The sequence below is a fragment of the Lactuca sativa genome, chromosome 7, assembly GCF_002870075.4.
Source record: "Lactuca sativa cultivar Salinas chromosome 7, Lsat_Salinas_v11, whole genome shotgun sequence".
NCBI lineage: Eukaryota > Viridiplantae > Streptophyta > Magnoliopsida > Asterales > Asteraceae > Lactuca > Lactuca sativa.
The window spans coordinates 28639296-28662321 of record NC_056629.2 but is presented as its reverse complement, the minus strand read 5'-3'; positions in this window follow the sequence as shown (position 1 = coordinate 28662321).

Here is a 23026-nt window from a genome sequence, read left to right as displayed (position 1 = left end):
TTTGATTAGCTAATTACAAGTCTTTCTAAACCCGAATCAACAAACTAGGAAATTCATTAATTTAGACAACTGGCCATTGCTTGAATTAATCTGTTTTCTAAGGATTAGTTATAGCGAATGTGAATCTAATTACTTTAGTCTGTAACCAATGAAGAATTAATCCGATATATTTACCATAAAATCATCCATGGGAACAAATGATTCGAACCTAAACAAAAGGCCTTTTTAATCATTGAATTTAGTTGATCTTTGTTTTATTAGCTGTTAGTTGCTCAGTTTGCGTGTTAGTAAAGTATTTAAGTTTCTAGTCTTGCAAAACTAGAGAAACCCCCCTTTCTATTACTTGTTTTATTTAGATAATATTAGCATTTCTTTTAATTGTTTACCGTTCCCTGTGTTCGATACCCTACTTACCTGAACTAAACTTCTAATCGATAGGTACACTGCCTTTCGTGTGTTCGTCTTTGTGTTTAAGTTAGTAGGATTAAAACTAGTTCGTTTCACACACATCAAGTTTTTGGCGCCGTTTCCGGGGAACGGTTCAAATATTTAATTTTATTTGCTAATTGTTATCGTTTTTATTTTATTGATTTTTTTATTTAGTTTAATTTTTATTTTTATTTTTGTGTATTATGTATTTTCCAAATCTCGATGCTTTTGATGCTTTTCTTGAGGAAGTAGTACAGGAAATTGAGCAAGAAGATGAGGACTATGACTCAGATGATGATTTGAAGAAATTTGATAGATGGTTAGATAACATCTTGTCTAACGATCAAGAACAATTCGAGTCACAAGAGCTAAAGTTACAAGATGAAGAATTTAATCCAGAAAGAGATTTGGAGGAGCTGGAAAGGTTGCTAGCAGAGAGTTCGGATGAAGAACAAAAACAAGCTGAATTGCAGGAACGAACCCATGGTTTGACCATTACCACGACATGGTCCCCTGTTCTTCCAGTTTGTGTTTCGAAGCATGGGGTGACGATTCCAACTTTGGAGAATGTTCTAAATCACGATCCATTTATGATTAGTATCCAACCGGTTCCAACCCTTGTCAATATTCTTGGGTTTTATGAATTCAAGCTCGTTTGGCCAATTTTTGAAGCAAAGAGTCGAATTTTACAAATTGGTCCACCAAAGAAAATATTAAATGCAACGAATGGATTGGCATTGAGTTTATTGGAAGTTTATTAAGTTGGGAGTCCAGCTAAAGACTCGCACAAAAAGAAGCGCTTGCGGGAGGCAACCCGTCATTAGAGTTTGCTTTTCTTTTTCTTTTTAAACTTCTAGTTTATTAGGTTAATTTAGGATTTTAATTTTGATGTTTGTTTTCGTTTTTCTATTACTTGTGTGTTTTTTTATTCTTTTCAGTTTGAAGCTTAGGATTGCATGTGAGGGTCTAGAGTCAAGGCTGACGAAGCGAGAAATCGAGTATAGGCGAGAGAGGAAACGAAGTTCTGAGTCAAGCTATGAGTCCAATTGATAGAAGGGTTATAGAGTGTTTATTCCCAGAAGAAAAATGAGGGGAAGTATTAGTTTATATAACCCCCATATATCAGAAACGGACCTAGGCAGAATAAATTTTTTTGTCACACAGCGGTCTACTCGCCGAGTGCATCTTATGGACTCGCCGAGTCTATGTGAAAATTCACGATTCTTCTGCCATTTACTCTTCAACTCGGCGAGTCTACATACTTACTCGACGAGTGACTCATTCTTCTTACTTTTGAGCTGAAGATATGATGACATTTGATATGGGAATTGGTTCTATTCTTTGAAGATCATTTTCCAAGCATTTCCAAGAGTTTTTCTCTTATATTTGGAGCTTTTATAAAGACTGTACCACACGAGATTTTGACCCCCAAGACATGGATGAGTTGTTCCCATGTCTAAAGTCAATTGACGATGGAGCTGAAGAGAAGAGATATCAACCTCGCCACTACTATCCCAGGGGAGTTTGTTCCAATTCTCTCTTTATTTTATTGTTCTTTATCATGCATAATATGCAACGGGGACATTGCATAAATTAAGTGTGGGGTAGGGGGTTGGTTAAATTAGTTAAAATTATAGTTAAAATTCGAAAATATTTAAACTTTAGTTAATTTTGAAATTTTTGCATTAAAATTGCTAGGGTTAATTTAGAAAATTTTGGTTGAGCCTATATACGTTCTAGTGCAGTTGTGGCTTCCTTATTCTAGTGAAATCATGGGACAAAAACACGACCTCGCTTAGTTTGAAGAATACAATATGTTTAGCATCGTGTACAAGAAATGTATCCAGGAAAATTATTATCGTTAACCAATAAAGGTTGAAGTTGAGCGCCCCTGCTTAAGCATGTAGGGTTTTGAGTGGAAAAAGTGAGTTACATGTAAAATAAAAAATAAATAAATATAAAAAAAAGAATTACAAGAAAAAGTTTGAAGAATTTCTGGAGCATCAAAGTTAAAGTATGAAGTTCAAAGATCAAAAATTCTGAAGAAATTCAAAAGTTGAAGATACCCAAAAATTAAAGATCAAATGTCAAAGAAGTGAAGAATTCCAAAAGAGCTCCATAGTGGTATCATAAATTGTAATTGTCTAGATTATGTATGCTTGGGTTGCTCAACCAAAAATACCTTGAGGTTAGGAGGTTTTCTGCGGATGGATTCGGAGGGATGCATAAAATGAGCATTGTTCGGAAAAAGTGGGCGAATGTTTATGAGGATTGTGAGTATTTAGAGTATGGGGGGTTCCTTAGGAAAAATTTTAGACACAAATGTATGCGTTGCTGTCTTGACATAATGTCTGGGTTCGATTGGAATTGTCTTATGTAATGTTAGTGTACTAAAATTCAGTTTTGATTGGGGGCAAGCAAAAGTCAAGTGTGGGGTATTTTGATATGAGCATATCTAGTTATAAAATTCATGCATTATCTTAATACTTTATGTTGTTTTTGTATCATTTAATGAAACAAAGGTGCTTAATTAGCTTAAATATTTCATTTTCAGCAACAAAGACATGCTCGAAAGGAAAATGAAGCGGAATTGGCGAATGGAGGCTTGGATCTTGGATTTTAAAGAAAGAAGGATGTTGTTGGACAGCTTGACCCCTCGTCAGTGTTTTGGGCATATCTCATGAACCGTAACTCCGATTGACGAGATTCAAAATGTTCTGAAAACTAGACACAATTTCGGACGACTTTCGTGTTTTGAGAAAATGCTGATGCCGAATGGACTCGACGGGTAGGCCATTAACTCGACGAGTTGGTCAGAAGTTTCGCGATTCTTGACTTTGCCTTGCCGCACACGGGATTTTAAGTGATGGACTCGGCGAGTAGGTCACTGGACTCGCCGAGTAGCCCCTGTTTTCATAATATATATATATATATATATATATATATAGAAACGCTTCTCATCCGAACCCTAACGAATGGGGGAAGTTTAGGACGATTTTTGGAAGCCAGAAGGGTTCTTAGAAGCTGTGATTTTCGAGATTTCAACTTAGATATCAATTTGGAAGAAGATCAAAGACAATAACACACTACTTTTATCTTAATCTTTTGCATGAACCATGTTTCAATCATTAGATTATGTTTTTAGTTTGTTATTTGCTGTAGATATGAGCTAAAAACTCATAACTTCTGTTTGGGTAGATGAATTTGTGAACATGGCTTGATTTTATGTTTAGGGTTAATTTTAATTGGTGATATTGTTTTGTTAAGCTTGTTAAAGAACCTCATATGCTAACAATAACCATTCTCTGTTAATAAATTAGTAATTAAGTTGTATGAACATCTCTTAGTTGCTAATTTCATATGATTAACGTGACCACATAGTTGTATGTCTAGGAATAACGAATGTGAAACTAGAATTAACTAGAAGATTGGTAAGTTAATGTGTGAGCTTGTGTGATACACCATCAACAAGAGGTTAATTGAATCACCAATTTGATTAGCTAATTACAAGTCTTTCTAAACCCGAATCAACAAACTAGGAAATTCATTAATTTAGACAACTGGCCATTGCTTGAATTAATCTGTTTTCTAAGGATTAGTTATAGCGAATGTGAATCTAATTACTTTAGTCTGTAACCAATGAAGAATTAATCCGATATATTTACCATAAAATCATCCATGGGAACAAATGATTCGAACCTAAACAAAAGGCCTTTTTAATCATTGAATTTAGTTGATCTTTGTTTTATTAGCTGTTAGTTGCTCAGTTTGCGTGTTAGTAAAGTATTTAAGTTTCTAGTCTTGCAAAACTAGAGAAACCCCCCTTTCTATTACTTGTTTTATTTAGATAATATTAGCATTTCTTTTAATTGTTTACCGTTCCCTGTGTTCGATACCCTACTTACCTGAACTAAACTTCTAATCGATAGGTACACTGCCTTTCGTGTGTTCGTCTTTGTGTTTAAGTTAGTAGGATTAAAACTAGTTCGTTTCACACACATCAAGTTTTTGGCGCCGTTTCCGGGGAACGGTTCAAATATTTAATTTTATTTGCTAATTGTTATCGTTTTTATTTTATTGATTTTTTTATTTAGTTTAATTTTTATTTTTATTTTTGTGTATTATGTATTTTCCAAATCTCGATGCTTTTGATGCTTTTCTTGAGGAAGTAGTACAGGAAATTGAGCAAGAAGATGAGGACTATGACTCAGATGATGATTTGAAGAAATTTGATAGATGGTTAGATAACATCTTGTCTAACGATCAAGAACAATTCGAGTCACAAGAGCTAAAGTTACAAGATGAAGAATTTAATCCAGAAAGAGATTTGGAGGAGCTGGAAAGGTTGCTAGCAGAGAGTTCGGATGAAGAACAAAAACAAGCTGAATTGCAGGAACGAACCCATGGTTTGACCATTACCACGACATGGTCCCCTGTTCTTCCAGTTTGTGTTTCGAAGCATGGGGTGACGATTCCAACTTTGGAGAATGTTCTAAATCACGATCCATTTATGATTAGTATCCAACCGGTTCCAACCCTTGTCAATATTCTTGGGTTTTATGAATTCAAGCTCGTTTGGCCAATTTTTGAAGCAAAGAGTCGAATTTTACAAATTGGTCCACCAAAGAAAATATTAAATGCAACGAATGGATTGGCATTGAGTTTATTGGAAGTTTATTAAGTTGGGAGTCCAGCTAAAGACTCGCACAAAAAGAAGCGCTTGCGGGAGGCAACCCGTCATTAGAGTTTGCTTTTCTTTTTCTTTTTAAACTTCTAGTTTATTAGGTTAATTTAGGATTTTAATTTTGATGTTTGTTTTCGTTTTTCTATTACTTGTGTGTTTTTTTATTCTTTTCAGTTTGAAGCTTAGGATTGCATGTGAGGGTCTAGAGTCAAGGCTGACGAAGCGAGAAATCGAGTATAGGCGAGAGAGGAAACGAAGTTCTGAGTCAAGCTATGAGTCCAATTGATAGAAGGGTTATAGAGTGTTTATTCCCAGAAGAAAAATGAGGGGAAGTATTAGTTTATATAACCCCCATATATCAGAAACGGACCTAGGCAGAATAAATTTTTTTGTCACACAGCGGTCTACTCGCCGAGTGCATCTTATGGACTCGCCGAGTCTATGTGAAAATTCACGATTCTTCTGCCATTTACTCTTCAACTCGGCGAGTCTACATACTTACTCGACGAGTGACTCATTCTTCTTACTTTTGAGCTGAAGATATGATGACATTTGATATGGGAATTGGTTCTATTCTTTGAAGATCATTTTCCAAGCATTTCCAAGAGTTTTTCTCTTATATTTGGAGCTTTTATAAAGACTGTACCACACGAGATTTTGACCCCCAAGACATGGATGAGTTGTTCCCATGTCTAAAGTCAATTGAAGATGGAGCTGAAGAGAAGAGATATCAACCTCACCACTACTATCCCAGGGGAGTTTGTTCCAATTCTCTCTTTATTTTATTGTTCTTTATCATGCATAATATGCAACGGGGACATTGCATAAATTAAGTGTGGGGTAGGGGGTTGGTTAAATTAGTTAAAATTTTAGTTAAAATTCGAAAATATTTAAACTTTAGTTAATTTTAAAATTTTTGCATTAAAATTGCTAGGGTTAATTTAGAAAATTTTGGTAAAGCAATTAGGGATCATGCTAGTATTATATTTGATGATTGCATGAAAACCCAAATGTTTGGTTGAGCCTATATACGTTCTAGTGCAGTTGTGGCTTCCTTATTCTAGTGAAATCATGGGACAAAAACACGACATCGCTTAGTTTGAAGAATGCAATATGTTTAGCATCGTGTACAAGAAATGTATCCAGGAAAATTATTATCGTTAACCAATAAATGTTGAAGTTGAGCGCCCCTGCTTAAGCATGTAGGGTTTTGAGTGGAAAAAGTGAGTTACATGTAAAATAAAAAATAAATAAATATAAAAAAAAGAATTACAAGAAAAAGTTTGAAGAATTTCTGGAGCATCAAAGTTAAAGTATGAAGTTCAAAGATCAAAAATTCTGAAGAAATTCAAAAGTTGAAGATACCCAAAAATTAAAGATCAAATGTCAAAGAAGTGAAGAATTCCAAAAGAGCTCCATAGTGGTATCATAAATTGTAATTGTCTAGATTATGTATGCTTGGGTTGCTCAACCAAAAATACCTTGAGGTTAGGAGGTTTTCTGCGGATGGATTCGGAGGGATGCATAAAATGAGCATTGTTCGGAAAAAGTGGGCGAATGTTTATGAGGATTGTGAGTATTTAGAGTATGGGGGGTTCCTTAGGAAAAATTTTAGACACAAATGTATGCGTTGTTTTCTTGACATAATGTCTGGGTTCGATTGGGATTGTCTTATGTAATGTTAGTGTACTAAAATTAAGTTTTGATTGGGGGCAAGCAAAAGTCAAGTGTGGGGTATTTTGATATGAGCATATCTAGTTATAAAATTCATGCATTATCTTAATACTTTATGTTGTTTTTGTATCATTTAATGAAACAAAGGTGCTTAATTAGCTTAAATATTTCATTTTCAGCAACAAAGACATGCTCGAAAGGAAAATGAAGCGGAATTGGCGAATGGAGGCTTGGATCTTGGATTTTAAAGAAAGAAGGATGTTGTTGGACAGCTTGACCCCTCGTCAGTGTTTTGGGCATATCTCATGAACCGTAGCTCCGATTGACGAGATTCAAAATGTTCTGAAAACTAGACACAATTTTGGACGACTTTCGTGTTTTGAGAAAATGCTGATGCCGAATGGACTCGACGGGTAGGCCATTAACTCGACGAGTTGGTCAGAAGTTTCGCGATTCTTGACTTTGCCTTGCCGCACACGGGATTTTAAGTGATGGACTCGGCGAGTAGGTCACTGGACTCGCCGAGTAGCCCCTGTTTTCATAATATATATATATATATATATATATATATATATATATATATATATATATATATATATATATATAGAAACGCTTCTCATCCGAACCCTAACGAATGGGGGAAGTTTAGGACGATTTTTGGAGGCCAGAAGGGTTCTTAGAAGCTGTGATTTTCGAGATTTCAACTTAGATATCAATTTGGAAGAAGATCAATGGAAATAACACATTACTTTTATCTTAATCTTTTGCATGAACCATGTTTCAATCATTAGATTATGTTTTTAGTTTGTTATTTGCTGTAGATATGAGCTAAAAACTCATAACTTCTGTTTGGGTAGATGAATTTGTGAACATGGATTGATTTTATGTTTAGGGTTAATTTTAATTGGTGATTTTGTTTTGTTAAGCTTGTTAAAGAACCTCATATGCTAACAATAACCATTCTCTGTTAATAAATTAGTAATTAAGTTGTATGAACATCTCTTAGTTGCTAATTTCATATGATTAACGTGACCACATAGTTGTATGTCTAGGAATAACGAATGTGAAACTAGAATTAACTAGAAGATTGGTAAGTTAATGTGTGAGCTTGTGTGATACACCATCAACAAGAGGTTAATTGAATCACCAATTTGATTAGCTAATTACAAGTCTTTCTAAACCCGAATCAACAAACTAGGAAATTCATTAATTTAGACAACTGGCCATTGCTTGAATTAATCTGTTTTCTAAGGATTAGTTATAGCGAATGTGAATCTAATTACTTTAGTCTGTAACCAATGAAGAATTAATCCGATATATTTACCATAAAATCATCCATGGGAACAAATGATTCGAACCTAAACAAAAGGCCTTTTTAATCATTGAATTTAGTTGATCTTTGTTTTATTAGCTGTTAGTTGCTTAGTTTGCGTGTTAGTAAAGTATTTAAGTTTCTAGTCTTGCAAAACTAGAGAAACCCCCCTTTCTATTACTTGTTTTATTTAGATAATATTAGCATTTCTTTTAATTGTTTACCGTTCCCTGTGTTCGATACCCTACTTACCTGAACTAAACTTCTAATCGATAGGTACACTGCCTTTCGTGTGTTCGTCTTTGTGTTTAAGTTAGTAGGATTAAAACTAGTTCGTTTCACACACATCAAGTTTTTGGCGCCGTTGCCGGGGAACGGTTCAAATATTTAATTTTATTTGCTAATTGTTATCGTTTTTATTTTATTGATTTTTTTATTTAGTTTAATTTTTATTTTTATTTTTGTGTATTATGTATTTTCCAAATCTCGATGCTTTTGATGCTTTTCTTGAGGAAGTAGTACAGGAAATTGAGCAAGAAGATGAGGACTATGACTCAGATGATGATTTGAAGAAATTTGATAGATGGTTAGATAACATCTTGTCTAACGATCAAGAACAATTCGAGTCACAAGAGCTAAAGTTACAAGATGAAGAATTTAATCCAGAAAGAGATTTGGAGGAGCTGGAAAGGTTGCTAGCAGAGAGTTCGGATGAAGAACAAAAACAAGCTGAATTGCAGGAACGAACCCATGGTTTGACCATTACCACAACATGGTCCCCTGTTCTTCCAGTTTGTGTTTCGAAGCATGGGGTGACGATTCCAACTTTGGAGAATGTTCTAAATCACGATCCATTTATGATTAGTATCCAACCGGTTCCAACCCTTGTCAATATTCTTGGGTTTTATGAATTCAAGCTCGTTTGGCCAATTTTTGAAGCAAAGAGTCGAATTTTACAAATTGGTCCACCAAAGAAAATATTAAATGCAACGAATGGATTGGCATTGAGTTTATTGGAAGTTTATTAAGTTGGGAGTCCAGCTAAAGACTCGCACAAAAAGAAGCGCTTGCGGGAGGCAACCCGTCATTAGAGTTTGCTTTTCTTTTTCTTTTTAAACTTCTAGTTTATTAGGTTAATTTAGGATTTTAATTTTGATGTTTGTTTTCGTTTTTCTATTACTTGTGTGTTTTTTTATTCTTTTCAGTTTGAAGCTTAGGATTGCATGTGAGGGTCTAGAGTCAAGGCTGACGAAGCGAGAAATCGAGTATAGGCGAGAGAGGAAACGAAGTTCTGAGTCAAGCTATGAGTCCAATTGATAGAAGGGTTATAGAGTGTTTATTCCCAGAAGAAAAATGAGGGGAAGTATTAGTTTATATAACCCCCATATATCAGAAACGGACCTAGGCAGAATAAATGTTTTTGTCACACAGCGGTCTACTCGCCGAGTGCATCTTAAGGACTCGCCGAGTCTATGTGAAAATTCACGATTCTTCTGCCATTTACTCTTCAACTCGGCGAGTCTACATACTTACTCGACGAGTGACTCATTCTTCTTACTTTTGAGCTGAAGATTTGATGACATTTGATATGGGAATTGGTTCTATTCTTTGAAGATCATTTTCCAAGCATTTCCAAGAGTTTTTCTCTTATATTTGGAGCTTTTATAAAGACTGTACCACACGAGATTTTGACCCCCAAGACATGGATGAGTTGTTCCCATGTCTAAAGTCAATTGAAGATGGAGCTGAAGAGAAGAGATATCAACCTTGCCACTACTATCCCAGGGGAGTTTGTTCCAATTCTCTCTTTATTTTATTGTTCTTTATCATGCATAATATGCAACGGGGACATTGCATAAATTAAGTGTGGGGTAGGGGGTTGGTTAAATTAGTTAAAATTTTAGTTAAAATTCGAAAATATTTAAACTTTAGTTAATTTTGAAATTTTTGCATTAAAATTGCTAGGGTTAATTTAGAAAATTTTGGTAAAGCAATTAGGGATCATGCTAGTATTATATTTGATGATTGCATGAAAACCCAAATGTTTGGTTGAGCCTATATACGTTCTAGTGCAGTTGTGGCTTCCTTATTCTAGTGAAATCATGGGACAAAAACACGACCTCGCTTAGTTTGAAGAATGCAATATGTTTAGCATCGTGTACAAGAAATGTATCCAGGAAAATTATTATCGTTAACCAATAAAGGTTGAAGTTGAGCGCCCCTGCTTAAGCATGTAGGGTTTTGAGTGGAAAAAGTGAGTTACATGTAAAATAAAAAATAAATAAATATAAAAAAAAAGAATTACAAGAAAAAGGTTGAAGAATTTCTGGAGCATCAAAGTTAAAGTATGAAGTTCAAAGATCAAAAATTCTGAAGAAATTCAAAAGTTGAAGATACCCAAAAATTAAAGATCAAATGTCAAAGAAGTGAAGAATTCCAAAAGAGCTCCATAGTGGTATCATAAATTGTAATTGTCTAGATTATGTATGCTTGGGTTGCTCAACCAAAAATACCTTGAGGTTAGGAGGTTTTCTGCGGATGGATTCGGAGGGATGCATAAAATGAGCATTGTTCGGAAAAAGTGGGCGAATGTTTATGAGGATTGTGAGTATTTAGAGTATGGGGGGTTCCTTAGGAAAAATTTTAGACACAAATGTATGCGTTGTTTTCTTGACATAATGTCTGGGTTCGATTGGGATTGTCTTATGTAATGTTAGTGTACTAAAATTCAGTTTTGATTGGGGGCAAGCAAAAGTCAAGTGTGGGGTATCTTGATATGAGCATATCTAGTTATAAAATTCATGCATTATCTTAATACTTTATGTTGTTTTTGTATCATTTAATGAAACAAAGGTGCTTAATTAGCTTAAATATTTCATTTTCAGCAACAAAGACATGCTCGAAAGGAAAATGAAGCGGAATTGGCGAATGGAGGCTTGGATCTTGGATTTTAAAGAAAGAAGGATGTTGTTGGACAGCTTGACCCCTCGTCAGTGTTTTGGGCATATCTCATGAACCGTAGCTCCGATTGACGAGATTCAAAATGTTCTGAAAACTAGACACAATTTCGGACGACTTTCGTGTTTTGAGAAAATGCTGATGCCGAATGGACTCGACGGGTAGGCCATTAACTCGACGAGTTGGTCAGAAGTTTCGCGATTCTTGACTTTGCCTTGCCGCACACGGGATTTTAAGTGATGGACTCGGCGAGTAGGTCACTGGACTCGCCGAGTAGCCCCTGTTTTCATAATATATATATATATATATATATATATATATATATATATATATATATATATATATATATATATATATATATATATATATATATATATATATAGAAACGCTTCTCATCCGAACCCTAACGAATGGGGGAAGTTTAGGACGATTTTTGGAGGCCAGAAGGGTTCTTAGAAGCTGTGATTTTCGAGATTTCAACTTAGATATCAATTTGGAAGAAGATCAATGGCAATAACACATTACTTTTATCTTAATCTTTTGCATGAACCATGTTTCAATCATTAGATTATGTTTTTAGTTTGTTATTTGCTGTAGATATGAGCTAAAAACTCATAACTTCTGTTTGGGTAGATGAATTTGTGAACATGGATTGATTTTATGTTTAGGGTTAATTTTAATTGGTGATTTTGTTTTGTTAAGCTTGTTAAAGAACCTCATATGCTAACAATAACCATTCTCTGTTAATAAATTAGTAATTAAGTTGTATGAACATCTCTTAGTTGCTAATTTCATATGATTAACGTGACCACATAGTTGTATGTCTAGGAATAACGAATGTGAAACTAGAATTAACTAGAAGATTGGTAAGTTAATGTGTGAGCTTGTGTGATACACCATCAACAAGAGGTTAATTGAATCACCAATTTGATTAGCTAATTACAAGTCTTTCTAAACCCGAATCAACAAACTAGGAAATTCATTAATTTAGACAACTGGCCATTGCTTGAATTAATCTGTTTTCTAAGGATTAGTTATAGCGAATGTGAATCTAATTACTTTAGTCGGTAACCAATGAAGAATTAATCCGATATATTTACCATAAAATCATCCATGGGAACAAACGATTCGAGCCTAAACAGAAGGCCTTTTTAATCATTGAATTTAGTTGATCTTTGTTTTATTAGCTGTTAGTTGCTTAGTTTGCGTGTTAGTAAAGTATTTAAGTTTCTAGTCTTGCAAAACTAGAGAACCCCCCTTTCTATTACTTGTTTTATTTAGATAATATTAGCATTTCTTTTAATTGTTTACCGTTCCCTGTGTTCGATACCCTACTTACCTGAACTAAACTGCTAATCGATAGGTACACTGCCTTTCGTGTGTTCGTCTTTGTGTTTAAGTTAGTAGGATTAAAACTAGTTCGTTTCAAACACATCAGATCGTGACACTAAATTCAAAAACTCCTCCCTAGAAGACTATTACTCAAACTTAGGAATCTCTCAAAACTTATCTACTGTTTGAACTACTCAACAAAATGGCATTGATGAAAGACAAAATAGAACACTAATTGAAGCTGGAAGAACTATGGCTGTTGAAGTTGGTCTTCTTCTATCATTTTGGGCTGAAGTTGTCAACACAGTGTGTTACACTCAAAACTGTTCCATCATTGTTAAGCATCATGGGAAAACTTCCTATGAGCTATTTGAAGGGAGGAAGCTGAACATCTATTACTTTCATGTGTTTAGGTGTGACTACTATATTTTGAATCAAAGCAATCAGTGCTCAAAATTTTAAGCGAAAGACATCGAAGGAGTGTTTCTAGGTTACTCTAGTGTGTCCAAGGTTTTTAGGGTATTCAATCTTTCAAGACAAACTATTGAGGAAACTGCTCATGTCACATTCAATGAAGATTTATTTATCCATGATCAAAGATGGAATCGTCATTATAAACAAAGAAAGAATTATGGCCCAAGGATTTTATCAACTGGAATGATTAGACTATGATGAAACATTTGCCCATGTTGCTCGACTTGAAGCAATTAGTTTGTTTCTTTCTTTTGCTTCATTCAATAACTTCAAAGTTTATCAATAGACGTAAAGACTACTTTCTTACATGGATATCTTCAAGAAGAATTCTTTCTAAAGCAACCTCCAGGGTTTGAAAGTGAAGAATTTCTCAATCATGTATAAAGCTATATATGGTTTAAAGTAAACACCTAGGATATGGTATGAGAAATTGGCAAGTTATCTTCTGGAGAGTGGATACAAACGAGGAAAAACTGACAACACTTTGTTTATAAAGCATTCAGGATCTCACATCATTCTTGCTCAAGTGTATGTTGATGACATCATTTTTGGATCCACTAATGAGAAACTAAGTTATAAGTTTGCTGAGGTTATGGCCAAGAGATTTGACATGAGCATGATGGGTGAACTAACTTTATTTTTAGGTTTGTAGGTTAAACAACTAACTGATGGAATCTTTATTTGTCAATAGAAATATATTGCAAACATACTGAAGAAATTTGGCTTTTCTGATAGCAAACCAACAAAGACTCCAATGACTTCATCAACGTCTATCTCCATCGATCCAACAAGAAATGGTTCACTACTCTATATTACTACCAGTCACCCTGACATTATGTTTTCCACCATATTGTGTTCTTGATATCAAGATTATTCTAAGGAACCTCATATTCTTGTTGTAAAGAGGATCTTTTGATACTTCAAGAATACACCAAATCTTGGGTTATGGTATCCTCACAACTATGAGTTCAAGCTGGTGGGATACATTGACTCGGATCATTACGGATGTGGTATTGATTATAAAAGTACTTTAGAAGGAGCTCAAATGCTTGAAGATAGATTAGTGAGTTGGTCAAGCAAGAAGCAGACATCAGTGGCTTGCTCTACCACTAAAGTTGAATATGTAGTTGTTGGAAGGTGTTATGATTAGATTCTAAGGATTCAAAATCAATTTTTAGATTATGTTCTCAACTTCTCAAAAAATCCTATCTATTGTGACAACACCAACATAATTCATATGATATAGAACCTAGTGCATCATTCCAAAACCAAGCATATCGACATTCGTCATCATTTCATTAGGGACATTGTTCAAAAAGGAAAAGTGGAGTTGTTCTACATTCCATCTACTAATCAACTGGTTGAAATTTTCACTAAGGCATTGGATAAGAATACCCTGAACAAATTGATTGTAGATCTTGGCATGCTTTCAATGACTTAATTATTTTCTAACTTGTTTAAAATAACTTTGCTTCTACTGGATTTCTTAAAACACAAAAACACAAAAAAACAAGTGCTTCTTTTATTATGCTTTTGTCAAAGAACTTTACATATGTTGCTTAATGTTTGCATCTAATGTTTACAAGTATTATATTTTCTCTCTATTCTCTATTTTTAGGTTTATCAATACCTTATCTTCGGATTATTTGTACCTCTTCCTTCCCGAGTTAGAAAGAGCTGTAGCTATTCAAAATGTTCTAAATGCTCTAGTTTTTAAGAAGAGTATTTCCATCAAGTCTTCTTCTTGTTGACAATACTCTTTCTCTCATCCACTCACTGTTATGGATGCGAGAAGCCTCCATCAATACAATGAGTCTTACTTTCATCTACTAACTCCTAATTCGATAAAACCTTGACTTCCCTTGTGTTGATCTTGTAAACTTGATGGTTTCATGGATTAGACCCAGTTAACTCATTGGTTACAAAGACTTGTTCCTATTCCTTTCCTGCTCTTGGTGAACATGAAGCTCGGAATCTATTCTCAGCATGTCAACAATTTAAGGCTTTGACATTTTTGGTTTTTAGTAAGTTATATTAATGTATTTGTTCTTGCTTGTGTACTCTTTTATAGACTATTTTGAGGATGAGGTATCTTGAAGAAAGGAAACTGATTTATGAGCTTTTAAATCGAAAGATCTTCTAGCATCAGCTTTATGATTCTCCTGAAAATGGCTACGAAAAGGGGTTCAGGAAAAGCTGAGTATTCCTTTTTAACTATTCTTCCATTGCATTTCTTATGCTTTTATTTATTTAGTTATTTTGTCTTGTACAACATTAAATGAACTGGTGGTGAATTCTAGATTGAAACTTAACTCTATGATATAGAAGATAAACCATTTCTTGTTGATGAGCTGACACTGTTTGTGATTCACACTGATTTCACCTCAATATGTTTGAAACACTCCATTATTTCCTTATTTTCTTCTCAATAAAACTTAACGATTCACTATGATAAACCACACATTGATAAAAGTTAGAAATTATGTGTCGATGGTTAGTTTATGTACCGTAGGCTATCACATGCACCGACCCCCTCTTGCCCATGAATTCTTCTTTAAAGCTTTATGTTTCAGCGTAACATACCATACGTTGATGAGAGGTTGAAAAATCTTTGCGATGTTTAAGCTATGTACCATAACTTATCACATGCACCAATATATTCTTATTTAGAATTTTATGATTCAACGTATGAAGCCAGATGTTGATGAGAATTCGAAAAATCTATGCCGATGGGTATATCATTGTCCATGATTTATTACACATACCTACCCATTCTTTCGTAACAGTTATTCTATTAAAGATGTTAATTATTCACTGTATTATCCATACATCGATAAAACTTCGACACTCTTTGCCGATGGGTACATTTCATACTGGAATGTATTACATGCATCATTCCATTCTTGTCCTTTATTCTTCTAATAAAAGAAGTTAATGAGTCAACGTATAGAACCATAAGCTGATGAGACCTCGTAATATTATGTCAGTGAATGATAGTTTAAACCCATACTATTTTGGAGAGATCACAATCTCACTTCACTATCAAAAAGGGGGAGAGATATCTTCACAACATATTCATACTTTTAGGGAGATACCAATACTCATCAGTGGAGACATTTCAACACATGGCACATGGCCTTCCATTCGTTGTCTTTAATATACCTTCATCTATGAATAGACTATGGTATCAACTTCAAGAATAGAAGTTCTCATCTTCAGGGGGAGCAAACATCAGATGTTATAAATATAACGGGGAACATATCAAGGTTCTATTTTCCCTTACTGTTTCTACTGCTGATAACCAAAAATGGGAAGATTCATACACTTTCTAGGGGGGGGGGGGGGATTCATTAAAGCTAAAGAACTTCATAGAAGATTAGTTTTGACATCATCAACTAAGGGGAAATTGTAAGGTCACATGATATGATCTGATGAGTCAAACACTTTACACGCTGACCACCAGTGCCAGCGTCATCACACAGCATTATTAGCGTTAGTGTGAACCAATGATCTTGGTGATCTTTTGTATATTTGGCAGTTATATATATATATATATATATATATATATATATATATATATATATATATATATATATAAGATATCTTATCCATAAGCTTTGTGATTAGTATCAGATCGTTACTTTGATAGGTATACATCCCATAATTAGTGGGATTTCAGTTATTTTAATTGTATATATTCAGCATTAGGTGAAACCCTAATGTAACATCTTGTTGACCATCTTTGTGACCTTCGTTCTCTTGATGAGAATGTTCTTTCTCAGTAAAATTTGTGATTACTTGTGTTCTTTCGTTTTCTGTTTAGTCTTTTGCTTAGTTTTTTTTGTTTATTGTTATTCATACTTGAGTATATGTGATCTATACAAACCTTCATGCACGAACAACATTGTATCGAAAATTATGTATAACTCCTTGAAACAATGAATCTAGAGCTATCGATATAAGCTTGACAATTTTCACCAAAGACCATAATTCCTCTTTGTTCTTTCCAAGCACTGCATGGAAACGCATCTTCAGCTTCCTAAATTCCTCCTGATCTTCATAATTCTCAGCAAACTTGAAATGATAAAGGACAAATAACGAGTAATTAACTAGAAAGTCCGATTGATTAAACTCAGTATCTTTAGTAACATAAATCTTCCTTGGTTTGACAACAAAGTCTTATTCTTCACCAAATGTTGTGCTTTCGATTGTCTCATAGCACAAGAAATTGTTTAGATTGCCTTTGTTGAGACTTGGTGGATCATTGGTGGATCATCTTTACCTTGCATTATAATTTTGTTCAATTGCCTTAGTGTTTCGATCTTAAGATCTTGTAACCTCTATTTTTCTTCAGCCGAGGGTTCGACATGGATAACCTTCCCTTTATCTTCAGGATCAATAATTAAAGTAGTTTTGATAAGAGTCAAACTTGATCCTCCTTCCCCAATACTTATCCTTTTCTTCTATTGTAACATGGACATATGTTGTTGTTGAAAAAGTTGTGATTACATGCTTCATGGATAACGAAGTGGGAATTTGAGTGGAAGTCACCTTCCCAACTACCTTGCCTTTGTCTTCCACGGAATTCTTTGATGAACTAACTCCTCTTTCTCCCCCATGTGACACATTCACATAACATGGAGCATTTGTTAGGAAACAAAGGACTAGATCAAGAATTGGTGCCAACTCAGTTTTAAAGCAAGACTCCACAAAAGAAACTATAAAAGTAAGATTCTCTTAGGAAAACAAAGTTTTTGATGAAAGATCTAACTTCGCAAATGTTTCTTGAAATCCATTGAGGGATATCTCAATGTTATTAAACACTTTCCCATCTTTTTCTTTCTTTTCATTCAATGAATCAACATAATCCTTGTTGAAATCACAGATTTCTTCAATCATGGTTCGTGTTGCTCCAATCAAAACACCAACTTTATCTTTAACGTTTTCACAAAACTTATCAAGTTTATTAAATTCAGTGGAAAACATATCATGAAACTCCTTGATCTTTAACTCGATTGATATTTTAGAAGTTGTCACCAGCTTCTCAAATAGCGCATGTCGCTCACAAGCACCATCTTGTAACTTCTCAAATTGATGGTTGAAAGTTTGAGAGTGAAGAGCTAATTGTTCATTAATTCTCTTATCAACACCATTAATTAAAGCCTTTGTTCTTGAATCTTGAGACTTTAGTAAGTATTCAACCTCCTCCCCATTAACAATCGACTTCCTAGCACTATCATTCAAAAAAATGAAGAATGAAACTTAGTTTAGAATTAAGGATCTTGAACTGTTTACCAGACATAATGGCGTTGTCATCCACATTTTCTTATTCTGAATTGAACTCCAATTTAGCAAACCCAACCATTACATCATCTTCATTAATCATAATTCCTGGTTATGTAGATTGCGAAGAGAACAAATAAGTGATCGGTTCATTCATAACTCCTTGAAAAGATGGTAACCCAACTGGAATTGATGTAGGTGGAATTGTGGATGTTTGTGGTGGTGGTGGAACAACTGTTGTTTTAATTGTTGATATTGAAACCCCATTACCCAAATTAACATTTATTTGAGTCAATATTAGATATGTTCTTAGTGATGTTTGAAGTTATACCCTCCTCCATATTAGACTCAGAAATAGGAACCTCGTGTGGTGTGATTGTTGTCTACTCAAGGAGTGAAGTGATAAATGGTCCACTAGAATTGATTTCCACATCCACATTAGATTTGTTTGCAGTGACATCATTAATATGTATCTCCTTGAAATTCGATTCGACATTAGTATCATTTCTAGGTGAAACATGAAAAGCTTGATCATTATTCCCAAAAAAATCTTCTTATGTTGCTTCGTTGTCTCAATCTGTTTGAAACGTTCATAATGGTGTTGAAGCTTAGTAGAAGTCACTTCGTCATTCAAATATATAATCTTCTTAAGTCCTTTTAAGACACCAACAACTTTTCTCTTCTTCTTTTCATGAACATCAGCCTTAAAAACGTCCGTAATCACAACCCATCGTGGTTTAGCTTTCATCTTGTTGGGCTTATAGTGTTGCGTCATGGGCTCGGTCCTTAGTCCAGTTTTTGTAGCTGGTTTGGGCCTGTCCAAACCGTGATTGTTTTACTCTAGGGTTTTAGTATTTAGGGTGCATGCATGCATCATTAGTTAGTAACGCTTTTATTGTTTTCTCTTATCAAAGTATTGTAAACCCTAGCTCGCCTCTTGTAACAACCCGTTATTTCCAAGCATTATAAACCGAGTCTTGTAACCCCTTTTGAATGTAATGGGAATATCATCGATAAATGAATTATTCAAAAGCTCTGATTTGGAGTACGCTATGTGGTAGATATCATCTTAAAGGTTCCAAATATATAAAGAACACTAAAATCTGAGTTATGGCGAAGAAGCTATGACCATTCTAAGATTTCTGTCAAAACCGACAACACCGATCAAACGAAAAATGCAAAGTTTCAATACGATAACATTTAGCCTTAGGTATCTAAATGAAAGTCATGGATAACATTAAACCGTGAGCGTACACAAAAAGAACGTCCAAATCTGACTTCGCATGAGGAAGTTATGATTTTTCAAAGAAATTCCTTAAAAACGATTAGTTATAAAATAAATAATAAAAATAATTTTGGAAATTGCCAACGGAGTCTAAACGAAAGTTGTAGATCGTAGTCTCACCTACGCGTGGATATAAAGACCATCGAAAACGGAGTTCGTATGAAGAAGATATGGATTTTTGAAGTTTATTAAATAAATTAATTATTTATTTAATTCAAAATTCGGATATTATCCGAAGAGGAGTCAGCGTCCTTCTCCGAAGTACGCGCTGCGTACTCCTGTACGCCCCGCGTAACCGAGAGGATTGGCCTCGGATCGTCCACGTCGCCATATCCGAGGAAGCCGACCCGTCCGACCCGTCCGACCCGACGTCCCATCCGACCCGGCGTCCCATCCGACCCACCTCCCCAGCAACCCGTCCCATCCGACCCGAGAACCCAAGAACCCGTCCCATCCGAACCGAGGCAGTCGAGGCTTCGGTCATGCATGACGTACGCGTACGCAGCGCGTACGAGCGTACGCCCCGCGTACCGAGGCAGACCAGCCTTGCTATAAATAGGATGCGAGGGTTTCCAAGAAAAGGGCTCATTTCTTCTCTCTCTCTCACAGCCTTGCCTCGTTTTACGTGTCCGCTCAAACCCGAAGCTCTGGTCTTTTTGCTCAAATCCCGAGGCTCGATTCTACTCCCGAGATTCCCGAGAATCCCGAGAAAAATCAGTTTCCCTAGTCGAAACTCTGCCCGGTTTTCCACCTTGCAATCTTCAAACTATCAAGTGAGTTCATATCCCCTTCGAACACTCTTTAAATACATTTTAAATGTTTTATACTCTTTTTGGGGAGGAATACAAGTAAACACATGACTAAAATCGTGTGAAACATTAACCTTTTGATATACTTTTCATACTGTTGTTTTAACTATCTTGTGAAGTTATTATGATACAAAACCCCTCACAACACAGCTTTACCCTCTTGGGATATAATATGTTTATAAATAGAAATATGTTTTATTTATACGTTTACATACAAAAACATCATATCAAGGGTAACATTCTTTACTAAGTCATTTTATGCATTTAAAAGAACTTATGATTTATGCTTTGTCAAACATTGTAAAAGAGGTTAAACTTTGCATGCAAACTACTACTTTATTACAGACTTAGTTGAGAATCCATGAGTCGTGTATATCTTCAAACGTTACTTTCTTTATTAGAAAATAATGCTGCAAGTCCTGTCTATAACCAGAGTCTCCCGTTCGGAGAACGTGTCAAATGTGTATAGATCTATACGGGAAGTCATGATCCCGCGCCCTGACTGTTAGCTACAGTCCGTCTTTTGGGGTGACAGTTGTCATAACGCTACGACGCCTGAAGAACGTCGCTACAGGAATATTATGTTTAGTATGGTTATAAAACTCATCGGATATACAATTATTATGGTATTATGCTTTTATGAACAAGTAGTCATTAAAACTATTCTTCATTTAATAAGGGCGATTTTCGTATAGCTTTACTATGTAAAACTATGACACGACTTACAAGCACGTCGCTTGCTTGCGATTTTCGGTCTTAAAGACTGCCAGTTATGTTCAGGAAAATAAGGGTTTTTCCTGTATACAAACCAAACAACTAATAGGAAAATAAGGGATTTTCTCGGTACAATTAGTTGCAATTTACATCACGAACATTCATATGCATTTCATACTTTTATAGGAAAATAAGGGTTTTTCTGGAAAACATGCAAACACTTTCGAATGGCATACATCTTCTCAAAACACCACTTATGAATTCACCAACTTAAATGTTGACACTTTTTCTTTGAAATAACTTGTATTCACAGGAAACCGTTAGCCAGGTAGCAACTACTTCTGAAGACTAACGCACTGGCGTTAGTAACATATTTTGGATCACCATTTTATATTTGATTTCTTTTGCAAATATGTAACATCTACAATCATGTAAACTTTTCAAACATATTTATATTATGGTGGTGTGTACTTTCCTTTCTATGAACTGTTATGATACTAAATATGACGTCCTCCGCCCCCGAACGATTCCGCCGTTCTGGTTTGGGGGTGTGACACCTCTACAGTGGAAGTTCTTCATCGAGCTCTGCTGAGGCGTGACTATATTTGAATCATAAGCTTTACATTGATTCTATATTGTGTTCATAATCGTATTGTGTTTGAATTGTTTGTTCTTTATTAATATACCTGTGAAGGATCTAAACGATCAGAGATTTATTCTCATAAATTGGTATCAAAGCAGGAGGCTATGTAATTCATACGCATCTCTTCTGTTGAAGAAGTTATTAGGGTTTTTCCGCATTGATTGATATTAATTGAGTCATCATTCCATATTGGCGTATCTCATTAATTGTCGATCTCACTCTAACGATAAATTACAAGTCTGATCTTAAACATGTTATCAATCAAATGTCATCACAATTTCCATGGATGATTTGCAAACCAATCCAATCAAGATCTCCAACAGTATTGGATCAACGACAAGGATTCCAATCTTATACACTCAGGATATGAGGTTTGGACGCACCACTTCGAAGATTATGTGATCGGCTCAGAAGATAACGAGTACTTGATCTGGGAAGTAATCATAGTTGGTTCGTTTGTTCACTCAAGCACTTCAAAGATTGTCAAAACTCAAAAGCAGTACAACCAGCTTGTGAATAATGTGAAAGACATTACTCAAGACGAGAAAGAGAAGATTCAGTGCAACATCAAGGCCTTAAGAATGATTAGGTTTGTTTTTGCAGTCGGATACGTTTCGATTGGTGAGTTCATGTGCTACAGCTAAAGAGATATGGGACAGGTTGAAAGAATTGTATTCCACTGATGAAGATCTGGAACATTCGATTCAAACCTTGCTGCTTTCTGAATTTAGTGATTTCAAACAGAAGCCCGAAAAGAAACTCATTCAGGCTTTTGATCGGTTTAATCATTTTCTCAGTAAGATGATAAAGCACGGGATCGAAAGGAAGGTTATTGAACAGAAAGTTACCTTCATGAACGGTCTTAGACCCGAATGGATGGCAGTTATGACCACGGTGAAGGCACACGAACAGTTCAAATCATACTCTCTAGCGAAACTGGTGGGAATTCTGAAGTCCCATGAAAGTGCGGTGTCAAAGGAAACGAACATGGTTTCCAGTTTGGGTTCGTTAGCCCTTGTTTCAATAAGGAAAAGTGTTGTTGAAGAAGAAGAAGAATTGGATCTTGCTGACTATGATCTAACCGGTGAAGAGTATGCCCCGATGGTTTCTAATCCTAGAAAGTTCATCAAAAGAAATTTCCCAGCCAACAAGAACCGAAACTGGTAGGAAAGTTATAGTTCTGAGAAAGTGAAGGCGGAACCGAAGATGGTTTCAAAGTCAAAAGAATCCAAGAAGGAGTCGAAGATCAGTGGTGACTCAGGCTATGATTGCCATTATTGTGGAGGCAAGAATCACTTTTCCAAAGACTGCATGCTGAAGTAAAAGGCAGAGAAGGTTGATGAGGATGGTGAGGAAGCGAACCTCCTGAAACGATTGGAGGAGATCAAGAAAAGAAAATCAGCAACTAACAATAACACCATGAATGCTT